Source organism: Lutra lutra, chromosome 14 (assembly GCF_902655055.1).
Source record: "Lutra lutra chromosome 14, mLutLut1.2, whole genome shotgun sequence".
Lineage (NCBI taxonomy): Eukaryota > Metazoa > Chordata > Mammalia > Carnivora > Mustelidae > Lutra > Lutra lutra.
Genome location: NC_062291.1, coordinates 18,730,762 through 18,745,025, shown reverse-complemented (window position 1 = coordinate 18,745,025; position 14,264 = coordinate 18,730,762). Strand labels below are relative to the sequence as shown.

The 14,264-nt window shown below is 39.6% G+C and overlaps 1 protein-coding gene across 1 annotated transcript in view; it reads left to right on the top strand.

Annotated features, from left to right (window-relative positions):
* PCDH15 (protocadherin related 15) overlaps positions 1 to 14,264 on the top strand; it is a 1,821,443-nt gene that overhangs the window by 476,449 nt on the left and 1,330,730 nt on the right. Inside the window, exon 2 of the mRNA XM_047702331.1 lies at positions 1,437 to 1,514. The gene's annotated coding sequence lies outside the window, so the exon portion shown is untranslated. The remainder of the gene's footprint in view (positions 1 to 1,436; positions 1,515 to 14,264) is intronic.

Here is a 14,264-nt window from a genome sequence, read left to right as displayed (position 1 = left end):
AAGGAAGTATTCCAAGGAAGCTATACTCAGAGCCCAAGTACAGTCAGGAGTTCACTGTAATAATTGTCTTCTCATTATGGCCAATGTTGATCAAATCAACTGAATAACTCAGTCTTATTCAGTCCATGCAATATTCCTTTTTATAGCTCTTCTTAAAGTATGTTAGGGATCCATCTATGTCAAGAGTTTTCCAAATGTGTTCTGTAGAGACTTAGAATTGTACAAAAATGTTCCGATGCCACCAAGAAGGCCGAGTGGGCAGGTGGAGGGCAGTGAAGATCCTGTTAAACTCCATCCATATTCAATGATATATTTTAAATATGGATGCTAAGCTTACATTTTATTGTGAAAAAAATAGATGAATATGCTGCTTATATTTTTAATTTTAAAAACTCTCCGATTTATTTGTCCTTAAAGTCAGATATGTTTTAATCCTTAAAGAGGTGTAAAAATTGGCTTTTGTGTATTTCTTTTAATTTTTAACTTGTCTAAAATTTTTTTATATATTCATAAAACACATTATTATCAAATTTCAATGGTATGTCCTAGAGTTTCATAGTTCTCACATTTCTTGTGACACTATTTACTTGCTACTATTAAATGTAAATAATTTTAGAAGCACTATCTAAATTTATGTGTTTTTATTTCCATGTATTCAGTAGTTCACAGAGTTTGTGAGAGACAAGTATTTTTTTTTTTCTATAAATTAAGTGTGTCTGTTTTCCTTATATTCTGGGGAGCTTCAAGAAAACCCGTTTCAGTGTTTGAAACAAACTACACCTATTTTCATCTCTGTGCCTATTTCCTGATACATACACACTCAGTACAGTTTGAACCGTGGAACTATAAGAGTGATAAATAATTAAGACATTCTCTTCAACTGTGAGGAAAATTAAAACCCAATAGGAATAAAATGTCTTAAGATTTTGCACTACAGTATCCTAAAATTATCCATTTCTCCTTTCAAAAAGCAGAGATGCACAATTTGTGAACCCAAGGTAATAATGATGTGGTATATCATTTTGGAAGTTAAGTTTGGTGTAGGCTTCAAAGTACATTCGATCCATATAGTTGTCCTTATTTGCCTTCAATTTGTTTGCCATATTACAAAACACTGTACTTTTGAAGTGTCAATGAAGGAGAATTTAACTGTGATTCCTTATTAGGACTCTGGTTAAATGGCATAAAAATTTGCAGGTGATTTTCTGTTTCTTAAGTAAAGAATATAACGTGGAACATATATGATGAACACATTCATACAGTTAGATTTTAAGCAGGAAGCAGCTTCTTGCAAAAAAGACTTACTCATCAGAATATGCATTAATTCGTTGCAAACATGAGTATAATATGCAAGAAAATGAGTTGCTGTTTGTGTTCTGCGCTTGAACACAGTCTTTGTTTTTAATGTGACATTGATCAGTAACTTTATCCTACAGGAAAATGGAAATATCATCCCTTACTCAAAACAGTTGAAGTTGCCAAACCCAGGGTTGACAGAAGGATAAGACGCCGGGGTGAGTAGTGGTTACACGTTTCTTAAAATTGTATCCTCTATATAATATCTTTTGCTTGGAAGAAGAGTGATGTGTTACATCTGTCTCTCACCCTTAATTAAGTTCATGAGCTACATACAGAGCCTTGTCTGACCCGAGAGAGAGAGAAAAAAGAGTTAATCACTGTGTATATAAAATCTCTCCCCAGAGAAGTGAAATGCCAGTATTTTCTCTTTTAATGCGTTAAAACAAGCAAACCTTCTTCCCAGTTTAAATGTATTATTCCTCATCGATCACCTCCTTCTTGGAGAGGATGTCCTAGCAGTAAAGCAGGAGACACGTGGCATCCATCACTATGTGTCAAAGGGCCACCAGGTCGATGGCTCTTTTTGAACTTTGCCGTTTCAGAAAACCATAGCTGAGTATTATAGGCAGAAGTTTGACATTTTCAGGATGGAAATCAATTTTCTTTTATGTGTTTCTGAAGTGAGGCTTGTGCTTTGATTGCAGAAGAAATGGCTTTTGGAATTTTGGAGTAAAAAAACTGGAATTAAGATAAAATTTGGCTAACAGTCGCTTCAGTAAAAGTAAGGAGAAATGCATTTTAGTGGTCTAATAATATTTTAAATCCATGGAAATAGAATTAGAAGCAGAAATTTATGGAAATAGGCACCGGATAATGTCTTTTAAATTGAGATAGTAGTGAATGAAATTTTTATTTAAAGGGCTCAGTTAAAAATGGAACATTATATTTCAGAAAAACAAATACTTTTAAAGATGAAATACATAATTATAATTTGCATTTTATGAAAAAATATAGTATTTTTATGAAAATATAATATATATATTATGAAAAATATAGTATGTATCTATGTATATACATATGTATATATGTATATAAAATATTATATATTTTCTCATATTTTATGAGAAAATATATAATTTGTGTGTGTGTATATATATATATATATATATCTGCCAATTTTTAAAATCCTTTTGCTCCTAGAAGAATGTAGGCTCCAGAGAGATAAAGGACTCATTTCTTTCAACCACCAGTATATTTACAGTATCTATCACAATTCTATGGCATACGAGACACTCCATAAATATTTGTTACCTCAGTATTTTAAAATATTAAAAATAACAATATTTTTACAATGTTATATTTTGTAACATAACCATAAAGGTGACACAAAACAGTTTTGTGGGTAGATTTATAATATTTAGCAAATGAAGAGTTGAAATAATTTTCCCTTGTCAGCCATTAGGGCTGCAATTTTTAAAAAATCTACTCAAGTTGTAAAAGTGCTAAAGATACTATTCTGTATATGTAAGATGTCTGCGTTGAGTATATCTCAGTGAACATGAAGCTTTATGTTTCTAACAGTAGCTTTATTTTTCATAAAGCCTATTTAAATTCCTGTGGAACAGGGGCGCCTGGGTGGCTCAGTGGGTTAAGCCGCTGCCTTCGGCTCAGGTCATGATCCCAGGTCCTGGGTTCAAGCCCCACATCGGGCTTTCTGCTCAGCAGGGAGCCTGCTTCCTCCTCTCTCTCTGCCTCCCTCTCTGCCTACTTGTGATTTCTCTCTGTCAAATAAAAAAAAAAAAAATTCTCCTCTCCATCTCCCCTTGTCCTCCATGCTATTTGTTATGCTCCACAAATAAGTGAAACCATATGATAATTGACTCTCTCTGCTTGACTTATTTCACTCAGCATAATCTCTTCCAGTCCCGTCCATGTTGCTACAAAACTTGGGTATTCATCCTTTCTTTTTTTTTTTTTTTTTTTTTTTTACAGCTTTATAAACATATATTTTTATCCCCAGGGGTACAGGTCTGCGAATCGCCAGGTTTACACACTTCACAACACTCACCATAGCACATACCCTCCCCAATATCCATAACCCCACCCCCTCTCCCAACCCCCTCCCCCCATCAACCCTCAGTTTGTTTTGTGAGATTAAGAGTCACTTATGGTTTGTCTCCCTCCCAATCCCATCTTGTTTCAATTACTCTTCTCCTACCCCCTCAACCCCCCATGTTGCATCTCCTCTCCCTCATATCAGGGAGATCATATGATAGTTGTCTTTCTCCGTTTGACTGATTTCGCTAAGCATGATACCCTCTAGTTCCATCCACGTCGTCGCAAATGGCAAGATTTCATTTCTTTTGATGGCTGCATAGTATTCCATTGTGTATATATACCACATCTTCTTTATCCATTCGTCTGTAGATGGACATCTAGGTTCTTTCCATAGTTTGGCTATTGTAGACATTGCTGCTATAAACATTCGGGTGCATGTGCCCCTTCGGATCACTACGTTTGTATCTTTAGGGTAAATACCCAGCAGTGCAATTGCAGGGTCATAGGGTAGTTCTATTTTCAACATTTTGAGGAACCTCCATGCTGTTTTCCAGAGTGGTTGCACCAGCTTGCATTCCCACCAACAGTGTAGGAGGGTTCCCCTTTCTCCGCATCCTCGCCAGCATCTGTCATTTCCTGACTTGTTAATTTTAGCCATTCTGACTGGTGTGAGGTGATATCTCATTGTGGTTTTGATTTGTATTTCCCTGATGCCGAGTGATATGGAGCACTTTTTCATGTGTCTGTTGGCCATCTGGATGTCTTCTTTGCAGAAACGTCTGTTCATGTCCTCTGCCCATTTCTTGATTGGATTATTTGTTCTTTGGGTGTTGAGTTTGCTAAGGGTGAGATGGAGAGGAGAAGGGAGTTGAGGGAAATTGGAAGGGGAGGTGAACCATGAGAGACTATGGACTCTGAAAAATGATCTGAGAATTTTGAAGGGGTGGGGGGTGGGAGGTTGGGGCACCAGGTGGTGGGTATTGTAGAGGGCACAGATTGCATGGAGCACTGGGTGTGGTGCAAAAATAATGAATACTGTTATGCTGAAAAAATAAAAAAATTTAAAAAAAAATTAAAAAAAAATAAAAAATAAAAAATAAAAAAAATACAAAAAAAAAATTCCTGTGGAACAATAAATTTCACATAATTTTTCATGAAACGAGACATTGTTTTTTTTAATTATGATTCCATTTTGTTAATGAGTGCACGGATGCCTGGAAACAATAATTGAAAAGAGATAAATTTCAGTTCCTAAAGTTTCTTGCTATTTATAGTTCAAGGTAAGTTCTCAACGAATTGTCTATCTCAGAGCATTCAAAGACATATGGTGTAAATAGCTTGTTATTGAGGAATTACTGATAACACGAACTGATGTGTTTGGAGTTGAGCATATGCACGTATGTATGGTAGATAGATCCATATCCCTAGCACAGGATCAACGTTTCCCACACAAACACTCGTAGGCAACAGTTCTCTGTTCTCTGCCCTGAGGGTAAGTGTTGTTCATAGACACCTTCTCGAACCCTTGAGTGCTCCACGTGTGCTCAAAGGTGGACCAATAAAGATGAGGCCATTACAACTCTCACTAGAGGTAAAATGGGCAACCATAAAAATATAGAACGTATTTTAGTGATTTCTTAAAAGTGTTCAGGTAGCTTTTGGGTCCAGATTTACAGAAAGGAAATCTGCTTCTCTCCTTGAGCCATTGGTGCACTTTGGTGGTGCTGTTATAGGACAGATGAACAAGGATACAATTGAGTTAGAAAGGACTTTAGTGACTTGGCAAGAATGTTCTCGACCTAGATTTCCACTACCTAAGCTTTCTCAGGTGGTGCCAAGCCTCTGCTCAGATGCATTGCTTAATTTCTTAAGGTGTTTTGCATATCTTTCGGAACGATTTCAATTTCTTTTTTAGTCAAGTACCACATTAAATAAATATATCCAATAGGTAAATTGTTTACAGTAACATTTAGTTTTACAGGTGTTATTAATGGTGTTGTCAGTTGTACGAATAGTGCAAGGACACAAAACCCTGACCAAAGAGAGTGTTTTAGATGCCATCCGTGAAGGGACTGTGTGAACTCAAGTGGAAGTGAGTGCCCTGTGGCCACACTGTGGCACAGAGCTCCTTGGGAATGCTTATGCTTCTGTGGGAGGGCTTTACCCAGAGAATTGGGCTCCCTTGAAAGCTTAGGTTAGGTGATGCTAAGCAGAGGGTCTGAGATCCAGACTGGATCTTAGCCCATACTACTCGGTCTCCTGCAGTAGCTGGAAGGCTTGGCGGCTGGGGTGGGAGTAAGTGCGTGGGTTGCGTGATTTACACGACTGACTGTGGACCTTCACATGTTGAATTTTCCTCAGTGACCTAATCCTAGTGAGTCTCCTTGGCACACGCGTGTGTCAGCTGAGCTATAATTATTTCTATATCCACTCTTAGACTGAATGAAAGGAATCACCAAATAATGTGTGTACACGTCTAAGCCTCTGGGAAACTTATACATTTTTTGGTAATTTAGCTTTTTTTCTGTGATCAACATGTTTACTCAAGTTGAAGGAACAGTTTGTTTAAAGGTGTAAGTGAGGCCTATTGTGTTTTCTTTTTTTTTTTTTTAAAGATTTTATTTATTTATTTGACAGAGAGACATCACAAGTAGACGGAGAGGCAGGCAGAGAGAGAGAGAGAGGGAAGCAGGCTCCCTGCTGAGCAGAGAGCCCGATGCGGGACTCGATCCCAGGACCCTGAGATCATGACCTGAGCTGAAGGCAGCGGTTTAACCCACTGAGCCACCCAGGTGCCCCGGCCTATTGTGTTTTCTAAGGGAAGCATGTGAGGTTGAGGGAGCAGTAATTTAAGAGCTATAAGAAAATAAAGCAGGTAAGTGTCTACATCGAATGGGGTTTATAATTGTGTAATCAATTCCATTAACATACCTAAAGCCTAGTACTCTTGGCTCCATTGAAATTAGAGTAAATAATTTTAAATCCTAGAGCATAGATTCCCTCCTCAAGTACGTTTGCAGCAGTTTTGACATTAATTATCCACATCACTCAAATAATTACCACCTAACTTGTTTATAACACAAGGTATGCTGTAACTTCTACCTTGAAGAAACTTAAGTGATCCTTTTATCATGGACCAGGGCAGTTAGCTAAGTGGCTTAATTGTATCAGAGAAAATCACTGGAATAGTAACTGAGTTCATAGAGAGTCAGATATTATCAGATGAGGGCAGCACTTTAAAGGAAAAACTGCAATTCTGTTAAAAAATATTTCTTTGCAGTTTTCTAAAGCAGCATTTGCCAAATCAGCGATCTTCAAATAACTGGGTCTTAGACACAATCCAACGAAAAAGATTCCTGTGTCAAAAACGTTTGGGGAATTCAGGGAAAGGATCTGAAAATTGAGACTACATAATAAGAATGCATATAATCAGGTGCCTGGGTGGCTCAGTGGGTTAAGCTGCTGCCTTCGGCTCAGGTCATGATATCAGGGTCCTGGGATCGAGTCCCTCATCGGGCTCTCTGCTCAGCGGGGAGCCTGTTTCCCTCTCTCTGCCTGCCTCTCTGCCTACTTGTGATCTCTCTTTGTCAAGTAAATAAATAAAATCTTTAAAAAAAAAAAGAATGCATATAATGCATTACAGGAAACAACGTTCGCAGAAGTTTTGCCATTAAAGTAAAGAAAAATTGTTGAATTGTGTTTTTCTAATTTATTTGACTATTAAGTTGTTTTAATTTTTTTAAAGATTGATTTATCCATTTTAGAGAGAGAGAGCATGGGCATGTGTGGGTAGAGGGGGCAGAGGAAGAGAATCTTCAGGCTGACCCCCTCTCCTCCAGGTGGTGAGCCTGAGGGTGGGCTCATGACCTGAGTTGGAATCAAGAGTCCAGCACTTAAACAACAGGGCCACCCAGGCACCCCTAAGTTGTTGTTACTTTTAACCTATGAGCAGGGTTTTGTACTTTTTTTTTTTTTTCTTCTATGAAGGGCCATGTAATAAATACCTGAGGCTTTATGGGCTGTGTTGGTCTCTGGCGTAACTACCTGATTCTGCTTTTGTAGGACAAAAGCAGCCTTAGATCTTACACAAACAACCGAGTGGCGGTGTTTTGATAAAACTTCACTGAAACAGCCCGTGCGCTGAATTTGGTCTTTGTGCAATAGTGGGGCCAAATCCTGCTGATACCATGCAGAGAAGTTCTTGGAATTCTTGAGAAAAGTCCTTTATTCCTATAGAGCAAACTCTAGAAGTTAAGCTTCCAGGATGCAGCCCCTCCTCTTTGGTGACCTTCATCCTTGATGGGTATGTGGGGTAAAGAAGGACATGATGAAAAGAATCCCTCTGTACAGAGAAATCAACTCTATCCTCCCTTCTACTCAGGCCGGGGCATTGATAGGACCGCTAGGTTCTGGGCAGCTATGGGGAAAAGCTGCCTGGTGCTTCTGCCACTCTCAGTGGACTTTATGGTTCACTGTGAGTGTTGGTGATAGTTTTCAAACGACAGGGATTGCAGCTAGCACACAGAATAAAATGCATGCTATCCTTGCCACATGTGCATGAAAAATGTTTCCCAGGAGACTAAAAGGACAAAAAGGGTTTGGTTACAGGTGTCAGGGAAGGCTTCGTTAGTTTCTAACAGGCAGTTAGTTCCCTAGAAGCTTGGAACAGGAGAGGGCATAGGTGTGGGTGGAGGGGCACGGAGGAGGGGAGGCAGTGGCAATGGGGCAGCATGGCCCTTGTGCACAGACAGGTGGCAGAACATAGGTCTTAAGACTGAAAAGTAAGTCTGGATCAACAAGGCACTTGAGGTCCAAGAGACATGCCAAGCCCCTGAAGGATATCAGCAAGTGGAGATGCAATTTACCATTTGCCCTCATGCGAGGGTAATGCTTCTCTGTGTTGCCTGATGATGCCTTGTGTATCATCTATGCTAAGTTGTGGCATAAAGTGTACTCAACATTCTTCAGGAGGTTTTGAGTGTTTTAGAGACCAATAGGGCATAATCTGGGCATTTGGGATTGAGTGAATATAAGTAATATTTAAACCTACAGCATCCCCCTCCATACCCCAGGACAAATCCTTTATTGGGCAGGCCATAGTGCGTTTTTAGCAGTGCATGCTTGTCAGAGATCGGGGCCGGAGGCTCTGGTCTCCTTCCTCGTTTCTGGTGTAGCCATAAGGTGTGTGCTGCCTTTACAGCCCTGTGCCTAAGCCTTGGAGCAAGAAGAGGGCCAGGCTGTTTCTGGGGTGGGAACCTGCTTCACTAGCGGGGAGCTGGACTTGCCAGAGGCACCACCAGATCTTTCCACTTAAATTCAGAGTCCCAAAAAGCGGTTGGATGGTCACTCCGTGTCTTGTGCAACGGAAATGGGAAAAACACCTGTTTGGCGTTCCTCCCACCCATGTAGGGAATGAAAGGGTATGAGAGTGTGCAGAGATGCAAAGGGACAGCCATTGGCATTCTTAAGTATTCTGTGAGCTTTTTCAGATGTTAGACAAACTACAGCCTGTATTTATGTTCAAGGTGAATAAATATAACCTGATAAACTTATAGAGAGAGAAAAAGAAAAAAAAATGTCTTTTGAAATAGGTTAAACAAAGCTCTGTCAGATTCACATGACATAACTGGAAACTATTTGACTCAGACATAGCAAAATAGTCAAAGCTTTTCCGTTTGAGATGATGTGAGCATCTTTTTGTTTGTTAGTCACCATAGAGTGCATCATTAGTTTTCGATGCAGTGTTCCAAGATTCATTGTCTGCGCATAACACCCAGTGCCCCATGCAATCCATGCCATCCTTAATACCCACCACCAGGCTTTCCCACCTCCCTCCCCTCTAAAACCCTCCATTTGTTTCTCAGACTCCATAGTCTCTCATGGTTCATCTCCCCCTCTGAATTCCCCCAATTCCCTTTTCCTTTCCTTCTCCTAATGTCCTCCGTGCTATTCCTTATGTTCCACAAGTGAGTGAAACCATGTAATTGACTTTCTCTGCTTGACTTATTTCACTCAGCATAATCTCCTTCAGTCCCATCCATGTTGACACAAAAGTTGGGTATTCATCCCTTCTGATGGCTGAGTTACACTCCATTGTATCTATGGACCATATCTTCTTTATTCATTCATCTGTTGAAGGGCATCTCGGCTCTTTCCACATTTTTGCTACAGTGGACATAGCTGTATATTAGCATCTTTTTTTAGATTTAAGGTGTATTTGTGGTTTATGAGTGACTTAATGTGATATGGAAGGGATACAGAACTGAGACTCTGCAGCCAGAGCTGACCTGGGCTCCCTTGCCTACCGCATACCTGCGATTTGCTTGTACTGATGGTGCTCAACCCCACAGGACATCAGCGTCCCTTTCATCATCTCTGATACTAATAACCGCCCTTCACCCTGTGTAGGTTTCTTGCAAGACCCCACTGAGGTGGTATTTTTAAAATTGCTTCATCAACATTAAAATACTCCCCATCGTCTCTCTTGATCTCTACCCATCCCTCTTTCCCCCTCCCTTTCCTGCGCCTGCTTGCACAGAACTCTCTCACAGGACTCTCTCCTGCTCCAACACTTGAAATGATAAACAGGATCATGGAGATGCCTCCAGGGCCCCTGCGGTAGCTTCCACCACTTGGTTTGTTTTTTTTACTTAAAGCAAATTGAATCACGCCATTAGGTGCTGCTTCTTTAATGATTACATCTTTTCCCTCACTTCAGAAGCTTTTATACCTGACCCCAGAGCCTCTGAAAGCCTGTGACATATCCTCAGCTGTTACTCTGTTTGTCTGAATGTGGAAGTTCATATATCAAAATTAGAGAGACCATAGTGAAGGCAGTTCTGTCTTGTAATATAATGAGTGTCTGGATCATTATTTTGGGCCATTAAGAATAAGGAGTATTTCTCTCACTAGGTAACTGAGGAGTTATGGATCTTTGAAATGTGGAAGGTCAATGATACTCCCCCAACTTACTCCTTTCTGATATCTCTTCACACCCATCACATCAGTAAGATTAACATTCACAGAGCAGATCAGAAATGCAGACCTAGCCCTCATCACCTCTAGTTGTACACAAATTTTTTAAATCACTGAGTGTCTACTCAAGAAGAAAATAAAATAATAAAAATATATGTATGCACATATTTATATATGATTTTAAATGTGTTTTTAAAAGTGACAGAGTATAATAAATTTACCAATAACCAGTGTAATAAACATTTTTGATGATTTTCTATACATGCACTCTGATCTAGTTTCATGTGTGTGCTAGACCCTTTATAATGAAAGTTTATCATGAATATAACTCAAATTAGTATATGCAATAAAGTAAGTTTACTGACTTATGACTCTGACTGTCCAGAATTCTTCAGGAAACGATCGATCCAAGGGCTTCGTGATTTCCCTGCATTTCCCTGCATTTTGTCAGTGTGACTTCTGCACTCTCCATGGCCTGTGTGGTTCCAGGTTTCTATCCTTAGCCTTCCAAACAAAGTCCCTAAGACTTCTCCATCCAGCCCATCCATGTCGAACCCCCCCCACCACCTCCAAATCCCCTCTGAACCAGCCAGTAACTGTAGCCAGTGCTTATCAGTTTAGCTCAGGTCACAAGCTCCACATCTGGAATGAGCCAGCCGTCAGGATGCCCAGGTCACAGACATGGAGACTCTTGAATACAGAGGAAGGATGCCAGGTGACACGAGCTGTAGTGCATTCTACTTCCATAATAACAGGTCAGTATTATGTGTGCATGTGGGCATATTTAGTGTCTGGATTTTAACACCCAGTATAAAGAATAAGTACAGGTGTTCTCCCACAAGCGTAGGAAATAAGTGTTGTCATGAATTTTGCATTCAAAACGTTTAAAGTTGCCACTTAGGGGCGGGGGTTGATGCAGAAGATCAAAAAACACAGTAACTTTGTATGGTTTAACCAAATGGCAAGAAGCTTTATTGGAAAACTGACCATGGCTGCTTTAGTTATTCCAAAGATCACAGTCATCAGGACCTATAATATCTTCCAGTGTCCAACCATCTTATTTAGTATATCTATGCAGCACTGAATCTCATTAATTTTTCTGGAGGCATGTATTTTCTTAATTCCAAAAAATTCAGCAAGAATGGAACTTCTTCAAGTTAGATATTCATTGCATATGGCTCAAGGTTAGGCTACAATATAATTTTCCTCAAATATGTGTACAAGATGCAAATGATCGAGCTGTGTTCATGCTTTGGACTGTGGGTCCCTGATTACTTACTTTTATCTGCATGAAAATAGACCCCTTTATTTCTAGGGAAACATTTGCTCTCCACGGGTTTCCTGAATTGGTTTGTTTTGAGTATCCTTGCACAGTCCTCTCTAGACAGCTGTCGGGGAGTCAGTCCTAATGTTGGCTTGGTGTGACCCTGAGTCATGTGGATGGGACCCCAGTGAGAAACATTTATATTTAGAACCTCGTCAGAAATCAATGCTATGTATTCTTTATTAACAAATACATCTCAAACCTTGGTTTTTCCAAATATTGTTTAAGGACTTTGCCTCTTCATTTCTCTAGATGTACTAAGAGCTCAGTAGCATCAGCTCATGCTTCTGGGTTTGATGGCGCTCGCCGGCATCTGTGAACTAGTGATGTGCACAGTGCTTGAACAAAGATGCTCTAAAAATCATGTGACTGTTTCTACCAAAGGGAAGTTGTTAAAAATATTTTTTATAAAGCAGCCTCTAAGGACCTCTCTGAAAACTATCATTTGCCTCTATGTGAGACCTAAAATAGATTTTGTTTTCCTGGTCAACAATTTTTTTTTAGTATGAAATATACATAGCTGAAAACGATTACTTTTATTTTTTTTCCCCGTCAGGAAACTGAAAGTTAAATCTGTGTTCACTCCGTTTCTAAATTTTCAATGAAAATAACACTTTTATTTATAATAAAATAAAGAGTAAAATGTGGAGCATGGACATTGATAACATTTAATACCCTGAAATAAGTAGAACAAGTAAATAGAAGTGACACCTATAGTGGAAATAACCAGAGTTAATGCTTAGGCCTCCGTTCTGTAATGGGCCAGTTTTTTTATTTACCACTTGTGTACAGAACCATGTCTCCGTCAGCCTCCTAAGATCCTCTGTGCAACAACACAGTGTCTGCATTCCTTTGTGGGTCTACACCGATCTGCTGATGCACCTTGTCTCTGGGCCATCCTGCCTGGTGCAGTCCTGCCCCCCTTCTGGTGGCTAGGAGAACTCAGAAGAATGGCTGGCTTCCCCCAGCACATGTCCTTGTTCGACCAGCTCAGACAGGGCAGTGCAGCCTGAGGACCAGCCCGGCGAGGATGCGGACAGGTACAGGAGGCTGGTGCTGTCCCCAATGGCTCACATGGATGTATTTGCACTGACCAGAGAGGAATGTGTCAGAAGTAGAAAGATGTCAGTGATACCCCAGCAATTCTTAAATATGCAGGCTTCAGTGTCTCAATTTCCAAGCGGTGAAAAGTCTCTCGGTATCTCATTTTATGTCCTTGTCTGATGATCCACCGAGTACTTTCCTCATAGTGGTCCTTGGAAATTTCTGAGCACATCTGAGGGCCACAGCTGCCTAAAGGGGTCTGGCAGGCTTTTCTAGACCCTCTCCTCATTGCCACTGTGCTCTCCTGAAGCCATCACCAAAATGCTAGCTCCTTTACTTTGGACTGAGCCCTAAGCATGTGAAGCCTCAGTAATCCAAATTTTGGAAAGCATTCTTTCTGTACTGACTTTTAATCATTACATTAAAAATGCACATCATCAGTGTGCATTTTTTTTTTTTTGGTGTGAACCTATTTTTGCTAGTTGTTGTTGCTGTTGTTGTCTTAACTTCAAAGAACCATTGGTCCTCTTGTACATTATATTCCTTATTTACCTCACAATAATCTATGCATATGCAGGTATCACATTTATATAAATGTCAATCTTCATACGTACATACAAATGCACATGGGATTTCACAAATATTTTTAAGGTTTATTTTCTTTTGATTAACACTAGTTTTCACTCTAAGGTGAAATACACCTTTATCTATCTGTCTATCCACCTGTCTCTCTCCAGAGGATTTCTGGATAGCTTAAAATACTAAAGTTTGAAAAGTTTTCATAGTTATTAAATTTACTATTATATACTATATCAAAGAATAGCTGTAAGGTCTTTATTTCCCATCGGTATGCTTTTTTAATTTTAAAGCAGCTTCTAACATCCTGAAAAATAAAATTCATATTTTTTACATACCTAAGTACTATAAAATTTTTCTTCCATTCACACTTCAGTCTAACTCATGATAGTCCCAAATTTTCTGAACATATATATAAATTATGGACTTCAAACTTAAACCAGAGATTAGCTGTATTAAAGGAAATTTTATGTGGTGGTGACCCATATAATGAGCTTTTATGTCTGTGAGTACAAATTCGGTTATAGTCATTTTCAGAACTTAATTTGTAAATGTTCAAATGTGTTTCTCATGGTAAGGATTTGATGACTTCGGGCTTCAGTCCCTAGTTGTAGCCTGAGGCCCTTGGATAACTTGTTTGAGCAGAACCTGACTCCTTATCTTCATTATGGGTACGTCACACAGGAGGCGACACTGAGGCCCTAAATAGAGCCTCAGAGCCAGAAGTGTGGAACCTCGATGAACATGTCCTTGAACCTTGAAAACCAGTGCTCATGGTTCTTCCTACAGTTACAACTACTGAGACAATAAGCAAGCAAGGGAAGGGAGGTTTAGATAAGGATCCCACTACTGGCTCGGAGAGGTGCCACTGAGAATTCATAAAAGGACCTCCTCTGAGAATACTAAGTCTCCTTTGCCCCATAATGATTACAAAAATTGCAATCAGTTGCAGTCAATTTAGAGAGACAAACCCTTACTCAAGACTGAT